General features: G+C 44.5%; 1 pseudogene; it reads right to left on the bottom strand.

Annotated features, from left to right (window-relative positions):
- Positions 1-6538: 6538 nt before the first annotated feature.
- Positions 6539-6919, bottom strand: LOC103216858 (large ribosomal subunit protein eL22 pseudogene; annotated as a pseudogene).
- Positions 6920-15402: the final 8483 nt, after the last annotated feature.

Here is a 15402-nt window from a genome sequence, read left to right as displayed (position 1 = left end):
GGAACCCAGGTAATGCTCTCCCTCCCCCGCCCCCACACAGCTCTCCACCTCCACCCAGTCCCCCATCTCCACCCAAAACAGCTCGGTTCCCCAGCGAAGCTCCCTGGAAACCGGGAGGCTGACTTCTTCGCCTACTGCAGAACCACCTGAGGCCACCTGGCAGGTGAATCGGTGGCCTCTCTCCTGGGCTCGCCTGCCTGACTCCTTAAGGCTGTGCTGGTCTGGCCTGGGTCACACACCCTTTGGAGTCTGGCTTCTTAAGCAATGTCCTGTAAGGCCAGGCCTGAGCCTCCGCAGGCCCTCTGAGAGGGAGCTGGCCTCCGGGACTCCCCCACGCAGCAGCTGTGACCTCCCAACCCAGATCCTGGCTCCTCTCTCACCAGCTCTACTCCGGGCATCGAGCTTCCCTCTCTCTTCTTTTTGGTCTCTCTGAAACCTTTCTCTTTTCTTCAGTATCCTCTCTCCCTCCACCCCTTGCCAATGTAGTCACTGTTTCTCTTTCCTTCTTCTCTTTTGTCTCTCGAACTCCTTTTTCTTTCTATCTTAGTTCATACCTGTTCAGGGAAAGCCTCTTTCTGTCTCGGCCTCTCCTTTTTTCCTTTTCACTGTTTATTCTTCCCTCTCTCCTTTACCTCTCCGTTGCTCTATTTCTCTGCCGTTTTCTGAGCCTGTTTCCTCTCACCAGCTTTCTCTCCATCCCTCCCGCCCTGCATCTGCCTCTCTCTCCATCTCGCTGCTGTGTCCAGCCCTCTCTCTGTCCCTCTCTCTCACTCATTCCTTCCTCGCCATCTGCGGATCTCCCCGGCTCCGCGTCCGCTGCCGCGCCCCGCGCCCCACTCACTGGCCAGAGCGCCCGCGGCGCGGAGCAGAGCCAGCCCGGCCAGTGCGCAGAGCAGGAGCCGCAAGGTGCCGACCTGGCCGAGCGCAGCGCTGCGTCTGCATGCAGCCGCCGTTCCCGGATCGCGCCCCGCCCGCCCGGGAGGAAACGCCCTCAGTCCGAGGCAGAATTCCTGGGCGGCTCTGGGCTTTCTGGCTCCAGAGAACCCGCCTCCTCCACAGGCCCCTGGGCACCCCGTGGGCAGCGCGGAGGCCACAAACCCCCGGGAGCTGAGGCACCAACGTGCCACCCGGGCGCCTCCAGAGTAAGGGGCCGCCCCGGAGTCCTCGCGCCTCCTGGGGGCCCGGGAGGAAGGGGAGGGATTGGGCGAGGTCACAGGCTCAAGGCGACTGAGGCTGGGGTCAGGGGTTTGTTACGAGCCCGTTTCACAGGCAGGCAGACTGAGACTCGGAGAGAAGTGTCTTCCTCGGCATCATTCTCAGCCGTGGCACAAGATCTGAACCCCCGTCTCCTGGGAGTGTGGAAGCGTTTCTCTGGCTACCAAGAACAAGAAATTAATTCTAATTACACGGAACAGTGTCTGGCCCTAAGAGGGAGACCCAGAAACTCACCGCTCTGGTAAGGGAGTGACAGCAATGTGAAAAGGTACTTTTCAAAAAAAAAAAAAAAAAAGGTAAAATCCTGACTCTCATAAAGATATGAAATTAGCACATACTAAAGGTTTTCTTTAATTCATTATTAATGAGGGGACAAGTAAGATGGTACAAGCAGTCCAAAGTTTAGCGCACAGTAGTGGAAACTTCCCCTAGGGGACACGCCCATCCAACAAGTGCAACAAGAAATTAAGTTTTTGTGAAAACACCAAGCAAAAAAAGCTGCAGCTCTAACTTCCCTGCTGCAGGGCCCCGAGGGTCTTGCCTGGCTGTAAGAGGAACGCTTTCATCACCAAGCCTAGCAGAATGCCTTTGTCCATCAAGGGTCCCCACTGGGGTTCACTGGAGCCGTTGCACATCAAGGCTGCCTCTCTGCCTTCTGTGTTCCTGGCCGTGGTTGTGCAGTTGTCCAGAACAGTCACCACGCTAACCAGTGATCCGGTTCTCACTCCCTCCTCCAGAGCAAGCTAATAGCCTCAGATCAAGAAATTCTGGTTCTGAGCCCAAGAATCTGAGACAGACTCAGATCTAAATCTTCTTAAAGGCTTCAAGGAGATTATGATGCCCACATGGGCTGGCTCAGAAGAAGAATTTATTTCAGGAATGCCAAGAATTTCTCGTGCGGGTGGTAGGACATTCCTTGATAGTTTAGCCAGGTGGGAAGTTGTCAAAGAACTGCCAAATCCATAAGGATTCTTGTGGCTCAGAGCCAGTGGGCTCCCTTACATTTTGAATTTCAGATTAAGGAAAAAAATATATATATATATACACAATACATTCTTGTTGTAGTAGAGCATAAAGTGATTAAGTATACAGAGTAAAACATGGAAATGTTTTCTGTTACCAATTGCCTCTGTCTAACAATTCAGGTCCAGTCCCCTTGGCTTGGTAGGTTCTGCCTGTTCCACATCTATGCACTCTCCATCTATCTAATGTATATTCAGACACAAATGTATACACATGAGATCAAATCATAGCTATTTTGAAAATTTGCTTCCATTCATGTTTACCTCAGTCATAACATTAAATCTTGGCTGGGTGCAGTGGCTCAAGCCTGTAATCCCAGCACTTTGGTAGGCCAAGGTGGGTGAATCACCTGAGGTTAGGAGTTTCATGTCAGCCTGTTCAACATGGTGAAACTCCATCTCTGCTAAAAATACAAAAAATTAGCAGGGCATGGTGTTGGGCACCTATAGTCCCAGCTACTCTGGAGGCTGAGGCAGGAGAATCAGTTGAACCCAGGAGGCGGAGGTGGCAGTGAACCAAGATTGCACCACTGAACTCCAGCCTGGGCAACAGAGCAAGACTCTGTCTAAAACAAAAAATCTTGGAGATCAATCTATGTGAGTACAGATAAATCCACTTCATTCCTTTTAAGAGTTACAAAATATCCGATGGCTGGATGCAAGCAGCATTATTCATCCAAACAGTCCCTTATTCACGGACATGTAGATTGCTTCCTTTTTCTCTCCAATATAAAGTAAGCTTTAATAAACATACCTTTGCATATATTTTTATGTGCATAGTACATATTCATGTGCTTCTGAAAGGCTGGAAGAGGAATCATTGCATCAAAGGGCCTTTTACATTTTGCCAGATAGGCCAAAAACTGTTCCCCAAATTGTCACTAAACCCACAGGAGGGACAGGGGTCTTCAAGCGCTGTTCCAAGGTGCACACCAGTACTTGTTTAGTCTAGGTAGGAATTAGGCTGCAGGGGGCACCATTTACATAAAATACTTCTGGATTGGAGCCACCTGAAGTGTAAATCTAGCGGTCACTTACATTCTCCAACACTGGATATTTATCATTTAAAATTTTGACAGCTTGATGATGGAAAATGTTACCTTGTTATTTTTATTTACATACTATTTATGATGAGTGAGGTTAAGCTTTATTTTCCTCTTCGATTACTTTTTTCTATTTTCTTCCCTTTCCTTTGTATACTCTGATTATTAATGCAATGCCTGTTATATATGTTGGCAATGTCTTCCTCCAGCCTTCCATTATCTTTAAGTTTCTTGGTGGTCTTTCATTGTTCAGAAGTTTTAAATATTAGGTAGCCAAATCTCTCAATATTTTCTTTTATGGCTTATGGAGTTTACAACTTTCTTATGATTCCTTGAATCAAGACTGCAAAGATATTTTTCTATGTTTTCTTCAAATAGTTTTAAGGTTTTTCTCAAGGTCTAATGTCTAATCCATCTAGAATTTTTATGTGGTTGCAAGGAAGGACTCAAAGTTAAATTTTTCCCTAAATGTGTATCGAAATGTCTTAATTCTGTTTATTGCATGATCCATCCTTTTGCCACTACTTTGAACATAAAGTGGTTTGCTAGCTGCTCATTTCCAAAGGGAGTTCTGGGAAAATCTCTATACATCATGTCTGTCACAAAGTCAAGGAAACAAAAATGCAAAATAGACTTATAATTTCAATAAATACTGAAACCATGTTTGATGAAATTAAACAGCTCGAACACCTGGGCTCAAGTGATCCTCCTGCCTCAGCAGGAGGCTGGGATTGTAGGAATGAGCCACCATGCGGGGCCAACTACTTTTGTCTTAAATAGTTCCTATGTACATAAAAGAAAAAGGAGAAATGTATTCTTTATTAAGTCAGGAATGAGGTAAAGATGCCATTATTGGTCAGGCATGGTGGTTCACGCCTATAAGCCCAGCACTTTGGGAGGCCAAAGTGGGAGGATCACTTGAGCTGAGGAGTTCAAAACCAGCCTTGGCAACATAGCATGACCCCATCTCTACTAAAAATTAAAAAAAAAAAATTAGCTGGGCATTGCACACGCCTGCTACTGGGCAGGCTGAAGCAGGAAGATGGCTTAAGCCTAGGAGTTTGAGGCTGCAGTGAGCTATGATCATACCACTGCACCCCAGCCTGGGTGACAGAGTGAGACACTGTTCTAAAAAATAAATAAATCATTTAAAAATTAAAAATTAAACTAAAAAATAAAAAAGATGCCACTATCAACAAGTGTTAGGCCGGCCGCGGTGGCTCACGCCTGTAATCCCAGCACTTTGGGAGGCAGAGGCAGGTGGATCACTTGAGGTCAGGAGTTCAAGATCAGCCTGGCCAACATGGCGAAACCCCGTCTCCACTAAAAATACAAAAATTAGCCAGGCATGGTAGCACACACCTGTAATCCCAGCTACTAGGGAGGCTGAAGCAGGAGAATTGCTTGAACCCAGAGGGCAGAGGTTTCAGTGAGCCAAGATCGTGCCACTGCACTCCAGCCTGGGCAACAGAGTGAGGCTTTGTCTCAAAAAAAAAAAAAAAAGAAAGAAAAAAAATTAAGATAAGTGTTTGGAAATCAATTTATTTCCAACAGAAACCAGCCCAAACATGTAAAGGGAAACTCCTGGGCAAAATGATAGTATGGACCCAGTTAACAAACCTCCTCCTTCCAATATTCTCTAAAGTGGCCAGTGAAATTAAAGATAGGGGAGACTGGCATCAGTGGTAGGAACTAGAGAAATATGCCAACCATATGCCAGGCTGCAAAGCAAGGGGGTAGCCAGTTGGATCTAATAATACCTCTTATTATTTATTATTGTTCTATTATTTGCTAAACTTCTCTGAACCTGGTATTGTGCTAGGGCTGCATATGCATTATGTTATTTAATCCTTGCCTCAGTAAACCTATCAAGTAGATATCCTTATCCCCGTTTTAAAAAATAAGATCTATTAAATGTATTTGATTCAAGGGTAGAGGGTGGCAGATCGCAGTTTGGAAGCTAGGTAGATCTGATTCCAAAGCTCATGATCCTCAGCATGATCAGGCCTCTTGACTCTTAAGTCCCAGGAAAGGCACTAAATAGAGAATCTGGAGAAGCATGGAGGTGAGAAAGGGACAAATGGGATATGGGGGGCGCAGAGGGGCAAGCCCTGTGCAGTTGGGGGAGAACGCTCATAACCACCTGCATGAATGAAGGGCCCTAATGTGCAGACATTTCTCTTTCACTTAATGCTCCCGTGACCCTGGCGAGGCCTCATGATCCACGCAGATTGTGATGGGACCTGCCAGGGCCACAGAAGCATGGAGAATGTGAGGCTTGGAGAAGTTAGGAGGTGGCCCAGGGCGCACAGAGACTAATTAGGGATTTGGGGATTTGCTCCAGGCACCTGTGCTGCCTCCACAGGCGATGCTCTAGGATGTGCATAGGTCCTCTCGGCCTGGCTGGGCCGGGGCACAAGTGGTGGGGAGTCTGGCAGGGGCTTGCTCTCCCAACCCATACCCAAAGGCAAAGGGCCAAAGGAAACAGGAATTAGGGGCTAGTCATCTCTCTGGGGAGAGATTCGGGGTGAGAGGACAGCCCAATTAAAAGAGCCTCGTGACTAGGAGGGCCTGAGCTGTACAAAGCCTCCTTCTCTTCTCCCTTTGGCACAAGAGAGGATTTCCAGAGATACCAGGAAGACCCACGCCAGGAGAGCTGTCAGTGAGCGCTGGGCAAGGCTAGACCACAGGAGAGCTGTCAGTGAGCGCTGGGCAAGGCTAGACCACTCTCTGCACAGATGGACAGGGGCTACTAACCCAAGGCACAGAAGTTACAGCCGGAGAAAGTGAGCCAGTGAAGTGTGAATGTAGATGTCTCTGTTAGGGGAAGGAAAAGGAGGGGGCGACTCAACGGGTTGAGATTTAAGTTTTTTGAGGTTGGATGCAGTGGCTCACTCCTGTAATCCTAGCACTTTAGGAGGCTGAGGTGGGAGGATGGCTTGAGTTCAGGAGTTCAAGACCAGCCTGGACAACATAGCAATACCCTGTCTCTATAAAAAAAATTTAAAAATTAGCCAGGCGTGGTGGCACACACCTGTAGTCCCAGCTGCTCTGGAGGCTGAGGTGGAAGGATGGCAGGAGCTTGGGAAGTCGAGGCTGCAGTAAACTATGATTACGCTGCTGCATCCCAGCCTGGGTGACAGAGTGAGACCCATCTCAAAACAAGAAAACGGAACTTTTTGTTTCTTTTTTTTTTTTTTTTTTTGGTTTGCAAGTTTTATTCAAGAACTCGTACAAAACATTACAGATAAATGAAATTTAATCCTCGTCTTCCTCCTCTTCCTCATCCCGGTTAATTTGGAAGTAATGTAATTCATAACTCTCTTTGCTGTTAGCAGCTATGCAAACCAATCACGTAGATTATTCTTCAAAATTTTTGGTGTGATATTTCAAATAACTTTTGGAAAAAGGCACCTCAGATGTCACGGTGATCTTGCTCTTGCTGCTTTCTATGGTCACCACCCCTCCACCAACTTTCTCAGCTTTTCAGTTCACTTTGATCCTCTCTTGCAAAAACTGCTTGAAATTGGCAGTGTCCATGAGTCCATCTTCCACGGGGTGGGTGCAATCAAGAGTGAACTTCAGAACCTGCTTCTTCTTTTGGGCCCCCTTCACCACAAGCTTTTTCACGGGTGCCATGGCGGCAGTGGAGGCAGAAAGAGAGCTGTTTCTTTTAAAACTGTAATTAATTTTATAAAGTTTCAGTAGCTTTGGGGGTACAAGTTATATTTGGTTACATGAATGAATTGTATAATGGTGAATTCTGAGATTTTAGTGCACGCACCACCCAAGTAGTGTTCATTGTATCCAATATGTAGTTTTTAATCCTAGACTCCCCGCCCATCCTCCCCCTTCTGAGTTTCCAGGGTTCATTATATCACTCTGTATGTCTCTGTGTCCTCATAGCTTAGCTCGCACTTGTAAGTAAGAACATATGGTATTTGGTTTTCCATTCCTGACTTACTTCACTTAGAATAATGGTCTCTAACTCCATCCAAGTTGCTTCAAAAGACATTATTTCGTTCCTTTTTATGGCTGAGTAGTAGTCTAAGGTGTATATATACCACATTTTCTTTATCCACTCATTGCTCAAGGCACTTAAGGTGGTTCTGTACCTTGGGAATTATGAACTGTACTGCAATAAGTGCACCCCCTTTAATCTGCCCCCTTTCTTACATGTGGCCCTGAATCCTCCCAGGTAGGAGAAGATGTAGGAAGATGGGAAGGTCTATGTGGTACAGGGAGAAGCCAAGTGTAGAGTGAGGGTAGAGGTGTAATACTAAGAGTTATGACTGGGCGTGGTGGCTCACACCTGTAATCCCAGCACTTTGGGAGGCAGAGGTGGGCAGATCACCCGAAATCAGGAGTTTGAGACCAGCCTGGCCAACGTGGTAAAACCCCATCTCTACTGAAAAAAATAACAATAATAATACCAAAAAATATAAAAATTAGCCAGGTGTGGTTGGCACACACCTGAAATCCCAGCTACTTGGGAGGCTGAGGCACAAGAATTGCTTAAACCCAGGAAGCGGAGGTTGCAGTGAGCTAAGATTGCACCACTGCACCCCAGTCTGGGTGACAGAGCAAGACTGTCTCAAAAAATAGTAATAATAAATAATAATAATATTGGCTGGGCGCGGTGGTTCATCTTGTAATCCCAGCACTTTGGGAGGCCAAGGCGGGTGGATCACTTCAGGTCAGGAGTTCAAAACCAGCCTGGCCAATATGGTGAAACCCCGTCTCTACCAAAAATATTTTTTTAAATAAGCCCGATGTGGTAGCGCACACCTGTAATCCCAGCTACTCTGAAGACTGAGGCAGGAAAATCACTTGAACCCGGGAGGCAGAGGTCGCAGTGAGCAGAGATTGTGCCACTGCACTCCAATCGGGCGACAGAGCAAGACTCCATCTTAATAATAATAATAATAATATTAACAGTTGTAATACCAATAATTATAGTTCTAACAGCCAACATTAATGATTTTTGACTTCATGTCCAACCTGGTGTGAAGTAACTACATAGCCTGTTTTGTTTTGTTTTGTTTTATTTGTAAAAATTTTATTATAGATTTATTTTTTCTGATTAAAATATTTTTAATTTTTATGGTTACATACTAGATGTATAAATTTATGCGGCACATGAGATGTTTTGATGTGGGCATACAATGTGTAATAATTAAATCAGGGTAAATGGGGTAGCTATCACCTCAAGCATTTATCATTTCTTTGTGTTACAAACATTCCAATTGTACTCTTTTAGTTACTTTTTTTTTTTTTTTTGAGACAGAGTCTCGCTCTGTCACCCAGGCTGGAGTGCAGTGGTACAATCTCAGCTCACTCAAGCTCTGCCTCCCAGGTTCACGCCATTCTCCTGCCTCAGCCTCCCAAGTAGCTGGGACTACAGGCGCCCACCACCACGCCTGCCTAATTTTTTTGTATTTTTAGTAGAGACGGTGTTTCACTGTGTTAGCCAGGATGGTCTCGATCTCCTGCCCTCGTGATCCACCCGCCTCAGCCTCCCAAAGTGTTGGGATTACAGGCGTGAGCCACCGCGCCCAGCCTCTTTTAGTTACTTTTAAGTGTACATAGAAAACGTACGGTAAAAATAAAAAGAAAAAAACATAAAAATGTGCAATAAATTATTGTTGACTATAATCACCCTGTTTTGCCATCAAATAGTAGATCCTTTTTATTTTAACTATATATATTGCAATAGTTTTGGAACAGGTGGTTTTTGGTTACATAGATAAGTTCTTTTTTTTTTTTTTTTAAATTATACTTTAAGCTCTGGAATACATGTGCAGAACGTGCAGGTTTGTTACATAGGTATACACGTGCCATGGTGGTTTGCTGCACCCATCAACCTGTCATCTACATTAGGTATTTCTCCTAATGCTATCCCTCCCCCAGCCCCCCACCTCCTGACAGGCCCCGGTGTGTGATGTTCCCCTCCCTGTGTCCATGTGTTCTCATTGTTCAACTCCCATTTATGAGTGAGAATATGCGGTGTTTGGTTTTCTATTCTTGTGTTAGTTTGCTGAGAATTATGGTTTCCAGCTTCATCCATGTCCCTGCAAAGGAAATGAAGTTCTTTTCTCTTCCCCCCCCCCCCCCCATAATCTTAGGTCTCACTCTGTTGCCCAGACTGGAGTGCAGTGGCATGATCTCAGCTCCCCGCAACCTCTGCCTCCCAGGCTCAAGCGATTCTCCTGCTTCAGCCTCCCAAGTAGCTGAGATTACAGGCATGTACTATTATCGCCCAGTTAATTTTTATATTTTTAGTAGAGACAGAGTTTCACCATGTTGGCCAGGCTGGTCTCAAACTCCTGACCTCAAATGATTCACCCACCTTGGCCTCCCAAAGTGCTGGGATTACAGGTGTGAGCCACCACACCCGGTCAACATGGGTGAGTTATTTAGTGGCAATTTCTGAGATTTTGGTGCACCCGTCGCCTGAGCAGTGTGCACTGTACTCAGTGTGTAGTATTCTATCCCTCACCTCCTCCCACACTCCCTTTCCCCAGTCCCCAAGTCCATTATAGCATTCCTATGAATTACATCCTCATAGCTTAGCTCCCACTTATAAGTGAGAACATATGATCTTCACTTTTTCATTCCTGGTTACTTCACTTAGAATAATGGTCTCCACCTCCATCCAGGCTGCTGCTAATGCCATTATTTTCTTCCTTTTTATGGCTGAGTAGTATTCCATGGTTATATATCCTATTTTTCAGTTAATCTTGGCTGCTACCCTATGCGATGGGTTCTGTGCTTATCCCAGAGCTTAGCAATAGCAGTTTTCCAACCAGTGTCTTTTGAATTGATAAATCTACATTTAGAAGAGGAGGAAACTGAGGAGGAAACTGGCCTAAATCGAGGGTCCAGCAAAAGAACTCAGCCAGCCATTGTGCCTGGTATCCACGTACCCAGTTTTGAGATGTTTTTGCGGCAGATTCATATTGCTAAGTGTCAGTTCAGTTCATTGTGAAATCCATGGCTATTTCCTGAAAATGCATCAGGCTATGATTCCTGAATTCCATGCGGGTTGGGCGGGTAGGAGTGGCTTGGCATTTCCCTTGAGCTCTTTGAGAATTTTCTCTGCAGCGCCCCCTAGGGGATGATCTTATTTTGGCTTATTGAGGTGAGAGTCAGAGTAAAATATAAACTGTCTGAAGATATTGCTTGGCTGACTGTCCAGAGCATTTCTGAGTTCGTATCTCTCAGTAAGGGAGGCAGAGGAATTGAGTTCAAATCGTGACTTTGTCCTTACTGGTGGTGTAGCTTCAGGCAGTTCACCTCCTCTCCCTGAGCCTCACCAACGTAGAGGGAGTAATAATAACATCTACGGTCACAGCAGAATGTGAACTCTCTTGCTCCCTGCCTCTAACCTGCTTTCCTGGGTCTGTCACTATGGTTTTGTTGTTGTTGTTGTTGTTGTTGTTGTTGTTGTTTTTGGGGGTTTTTTTCGCTGTATGTACTTGCAAGTTATAAGTCTTCTGAGGGCACAAAAGGGTTGTGAGCAATACCAGCTAGGCCTGCAGAGGCTCTGGAGGAGGATCAACGTTTCCAGGAGAGATGACTGGTGACCAAGGAAGAGCCGGCAGCTAACTCTGCTTCCTGAAGGGGATGTAAAGGCCCCACGACAGGGTCTCTGAACATGAGTAAGAGTTTTCTAAGCAGTGCCTCCGGCATGCCATGGAGATTGATGGAGATGAGTGGGTGACAGGAGAGTGGGCGGTAAATCTGGGGGAAATTTTGGTCAGATTATGGAGGCCCTTGAATACCACTCTCAAAAGAGTAACCCTTCATGCTGTAGGCAGAGGTGCCAGCAGGGTTTTTGGCTGAAGAATTACCCAATCCCATCTAATTCCCTCTTTCTTTTTCTTTTCATGTCTTTTTCCTTGGAAATAATTTTGAGTTTACAAAAAGAGTACAGCAAATTCTCGTATAACCTTCACCAGCCTCCCCAAATATTAACATCTCACATAGCTACAGAATTATCAAAGCCAGGAAATGAACGTTAATGCAATACTATCTGTGAATCTACAGACTTTATTTAGTGTTGCCAGTAGCCCCATCCTTTTTCTGCTCCAGAATGCAATCCAGGGCTGCATGTGGCACTCCGCTGCTGCGTCTCAGTAGGACCCTTCCATCCAGAACAGCTAGTTCCTCAGTCTTTCTCCTCCTCTCATGATTTTGACAGCTTTGAAGCGTCCAGGCTATTTTTGTCTTTCATAACTGTGACTCTCTTGAAGAGTACTGGCCAATTATTTTGTAGAATGTCCTCCAACTTGAGTTTGTCTAGTGCTTTCTCACAATGAGAATGAGGTTTTGTGTTTTTGGTGAGAACAAAAACACTTTGGTGAGAAGCGAGGTTATACCCTTCCCCGTGCATTATGTCAGGAGGCACGTGTGATATTGCCTCATCCCATTACGGGACATGTTAACTTTGAGACATGATGTGGCAACGATTTCTCCATTGTAAAATCCTATTTTTCCTTTTGAACTTGATGAGTATCTTATGAGAAGCTATCTTGGACACTATATAAATATCTTGTTGATCATCATACTTTCACCCACCAATTTTGGCATTCATTGGTGATTCTTGTCTGTAATATTCATTACCACTGTGTTTACCAACAGGTGATTTTTCTACTTTCATAATTCCTTCTCCATTTATTAATTGTAATTCAGTAGTAAGGAAGAGCTGTCCCTTTTCTCCCAATTACTTATGCAATTATTTCAGTATAGACTCGTGGATATTTAGTTTATTCTACCAGTGATAATCCATGACCAACATCATTCATATCATTGTTGCAATTGTCCTAGGTATGGCTAATGTAAGCATCAAGTTACCCCTTGTGTTTGTTTGAAATGCCCTTATTCTATTTTGAGCACTTCCTTTCAGACACAAGACGTTCCAGGATTATTTTATAATTTCACTGACCCTGCCCTGTACTTAATCATTTCTCCAAAGAACTCTACTTCCTTTTTTGAGGGAATGGTATTTAGAAACTAAGATCTGGGTTCTGGATGTCCTCATTGTTACTGGGGTGTCACTGCATCTAGGCCCTCTCAGCAGACAGAGCTAGGAAATATGGGTTACCAACTCTGAAACTGTATGATGGGTATTCTGAGATTCAGCAAATAAGTAAATATATTGTATTTAGTGGGAGGTAGGCTTTTCACTGTCAAAGAAAGAACTACAAATAAAAAGGGAAGGGCAAAGTGAACCCTGTTGTGTTACATTAGAACCAGAGGCATCAACATGAGCTCCTGATTTTTAATGTATTTACAGATTGACAGATATAGAAATGAATATGACCTGGCAATTCCATTCCTAGGCATATACCTAGCAGAAATGCATGGTCATAAAAAAACATGGACAAGAATGATCAAGCTGAATGTGGTGGCTCACGCCTGTAATCCCAACACCTTGGGAGGCTGAGGCAGGAGGATCACTTGAGGTCAGAAGTTTGAGGCCAGCCTGGCCAACATGGTGAAACCTTGTCTCTACTAAAAATACAAAACGTAGCTGGGTGTGGTGGTTTGTGCCTGTAGTCCCAGCTACTTGGGAGGCTGAGGTAGGAAGATGGCTTGAGCCTGGGAGTCAGAGACTGAAGGGAGCCGAGATTGTACCACTGCACTCCAGCCTGGCAAACAGAGTGAGACTCTGTAGAAATAAAGAAAGAGAGAGAGAGAGAGAGAGAGAGAGAGAGGAAGGGAGGGAGGGAAGGAAGGACGAAGGGAGGGAGGGAGGGAGGGAGGGAAGGAAGGGGGGAAAAAAAAGAAAAAAAGACTGATCACAGCTGCACTATTACCATAGTCCTAAGCTGGAAACTACTCAAATTCCCATTGACACCAGACTAAAGAATGAATGACCGACCACTACATGCAACATTATGGATGAAAATACAATTGATGAAAGACATTTTCTCAAAAAATGCTGTATAATACCATTTATATAAAACACAAACAAGGCAAAATTAATCCACGTCACAAAAACTCAGTATCAATTTCCTGCAAGAGAAACGAGGGGGTTTTTCTCGTAATGTTTGGTCATTTGGTCTGGGTGCTGGCTTCACGGGTGTGTTTAATTCTTAAAATGTATATACATTATCCATCAATACAAAGTTTTTTAAAATATTCATCTCCTTGCTCTAAGCCTCATTTTATCTTCATTTCAACTCAGCTGCTGCAGGGACCCCATCAAATGAATAGAATAGGACAAACCTCTAAACCTGCTCTGCTTCTCTTCCCTTCCAGACTGGGATTGATATTTTCCTTCCAGGACTGGGACTCCTGTTTAATTGTCTTTTATTTCTCCTTCTTTTCTTTTTTTTTTTTCTTTTTTTTTTTCTTGAGACGGAGTCTTACTCTGTGGCCCAGGCTGGAGTTCAGTGGCAATGTCGGCTCACTGCAGCCTCCGTCTCCTGGGTTCAAGTGATTCTCCTGCCTCAGCCTCCCGAGTAGCTGGGATTACAGGCATGTGCCGCCACGCTCGGCTAATTTTTGTATTTTTTAGTAGAGATGGGGTTTCACCATGTTGACCAGGCTGGTCTTGAACTCCTGACCTAAAGTGATCCACCCGCCTCAGCCTCCCAAAGTGCCAGGATTAAAGGCACGAGCCTCCGCACTTGGCTTCCCCCTGCTTTTCACAAGTTTGATTTTTTTCTTTTTCCTGTTCTTTTCTTTCCTTTTTGTTTCATTTTTCTTTTCTTTTCTTTTCCTTTCTTTTCTCTTCTTTCTTTCTCTTTTCTTTCCTTTTTTTTTTCTTTCTTTTTTTTTTTTTTTTCAGGCCCAGGACTCTTGATGCAGTCCCACCTGCTGGTGTAGGGAGGGAAGAGATTATTTTAGCCCCACCCAACTAGGAGGCTGCATAGGTGTAGGGGAGGAAAGTAACTTGCCAGGGGCTACCCTAGGTAGGAGATGGGGCCGTATTCCAGAGCTGTTGAAGGTTAATACTAGCTAATGGTCTTTCAGTTACTGCCCTCCAGGTATTCGCAACAAGGATTAAGGAAGAGAATTACATTCTAATGCAATAGGCTTCCATCATTTGTAATGAATTAACTTCCATTATCCTCATTGTTAAAAGATACATTTATTAAAAAGGATAACATCATCATCCTGGAGTGGTGGCTCATGCCTATAATAGCAGCATTTTGGGAGACTGAGGTGGGAAGATCGTTGAAGACCAGGAGTTCAAGACCAGCTTGGGCAATATAGGGCAACTCCCCTCTACAAAATAATGATAATAATTAGCCAGGTATGGTGGCTCAAGTGTGTAGTTCTAGCTACTCAGGAGGCTGAGTTCAGAGAATCACTTGAGCCCAGGAGGTCAAGGCTGCAGTGAGCCAAGTTTGCATCACTGCACTCAAGCCTGGGCGATAGATCAAGACCCTGTCTCAAAAAATAAATAAATAAAATAAAATAAAATCATGACTCTCAAATGGCAGATTATAACTGACTGAAAGGAGAAGTCGAAAAAGCTACATTTATATGGAGCACAGGAAAGTTGAAAGAAATGCACCGACAGAGCTCAAGTCAGCTTCTTCCAAGGGGGGAAAGGAAGTCAACCGAACCTCTACTGGTATGACTAAATGCACAGGTCTAGAGCCAAGAATTATTTTTCATTTCTATCAGTCATCTACATTTTACAAACTGCAAAATAACACCCATGGAATCAAAAGCAGATAATGTGAAAGGGTGGACTATAGGCAATACTTAATTTTCCATTGAAAGAAAATTTTTCCTACACTTTCCCTCTCTTTTGATAAAAAATAATGTCATCTATTCCCATGTAATCCAACAATAGTAACATATCAAATACACCAGTTTATTTCTGGCACCGCTCTTTTCAAATCCTTTGTGCTTTTTCAATGGTATTTCTGGGAAAGCTCAGCCATCATTCCCGTTATTTTATTTCACATTTAGGAATTTGTGGAAAGCAGAATCCAAACTTGTCAGGAGATTTGAACACTTAATGTAGGATCACAGGTGTCTGAGAAATAATACTTGCCTACCCATTTGTAAGGGACAATACAACATTTAAAAATAGGCCGGGCAGCCGGGTGTGGTGGCTCATGCCTGTAATCCCAGCAGTCTGCCAGGCCAAGGCAGGT

This window comes from Chlorocebus sabaeus, chromosome 10 (genome assembly GCF_047675955.1).
Source record: "Chlorocebus sabaeus isolate Y175 chromosome 10, mChlSab1.0.hap1, whole genome shotgun sequence".
NCBI lineage: Eukaryota > Metazoa > Chordata > Mammalia > Primates > Cercopithecidae > Chlorocebus > Chlorocebus sabaeus.
The sequence above is the reverse complement of the archived record's forward strand: the minus strand, read 5'-3'. Positions and strand labels throughout refer to the sequence as shown.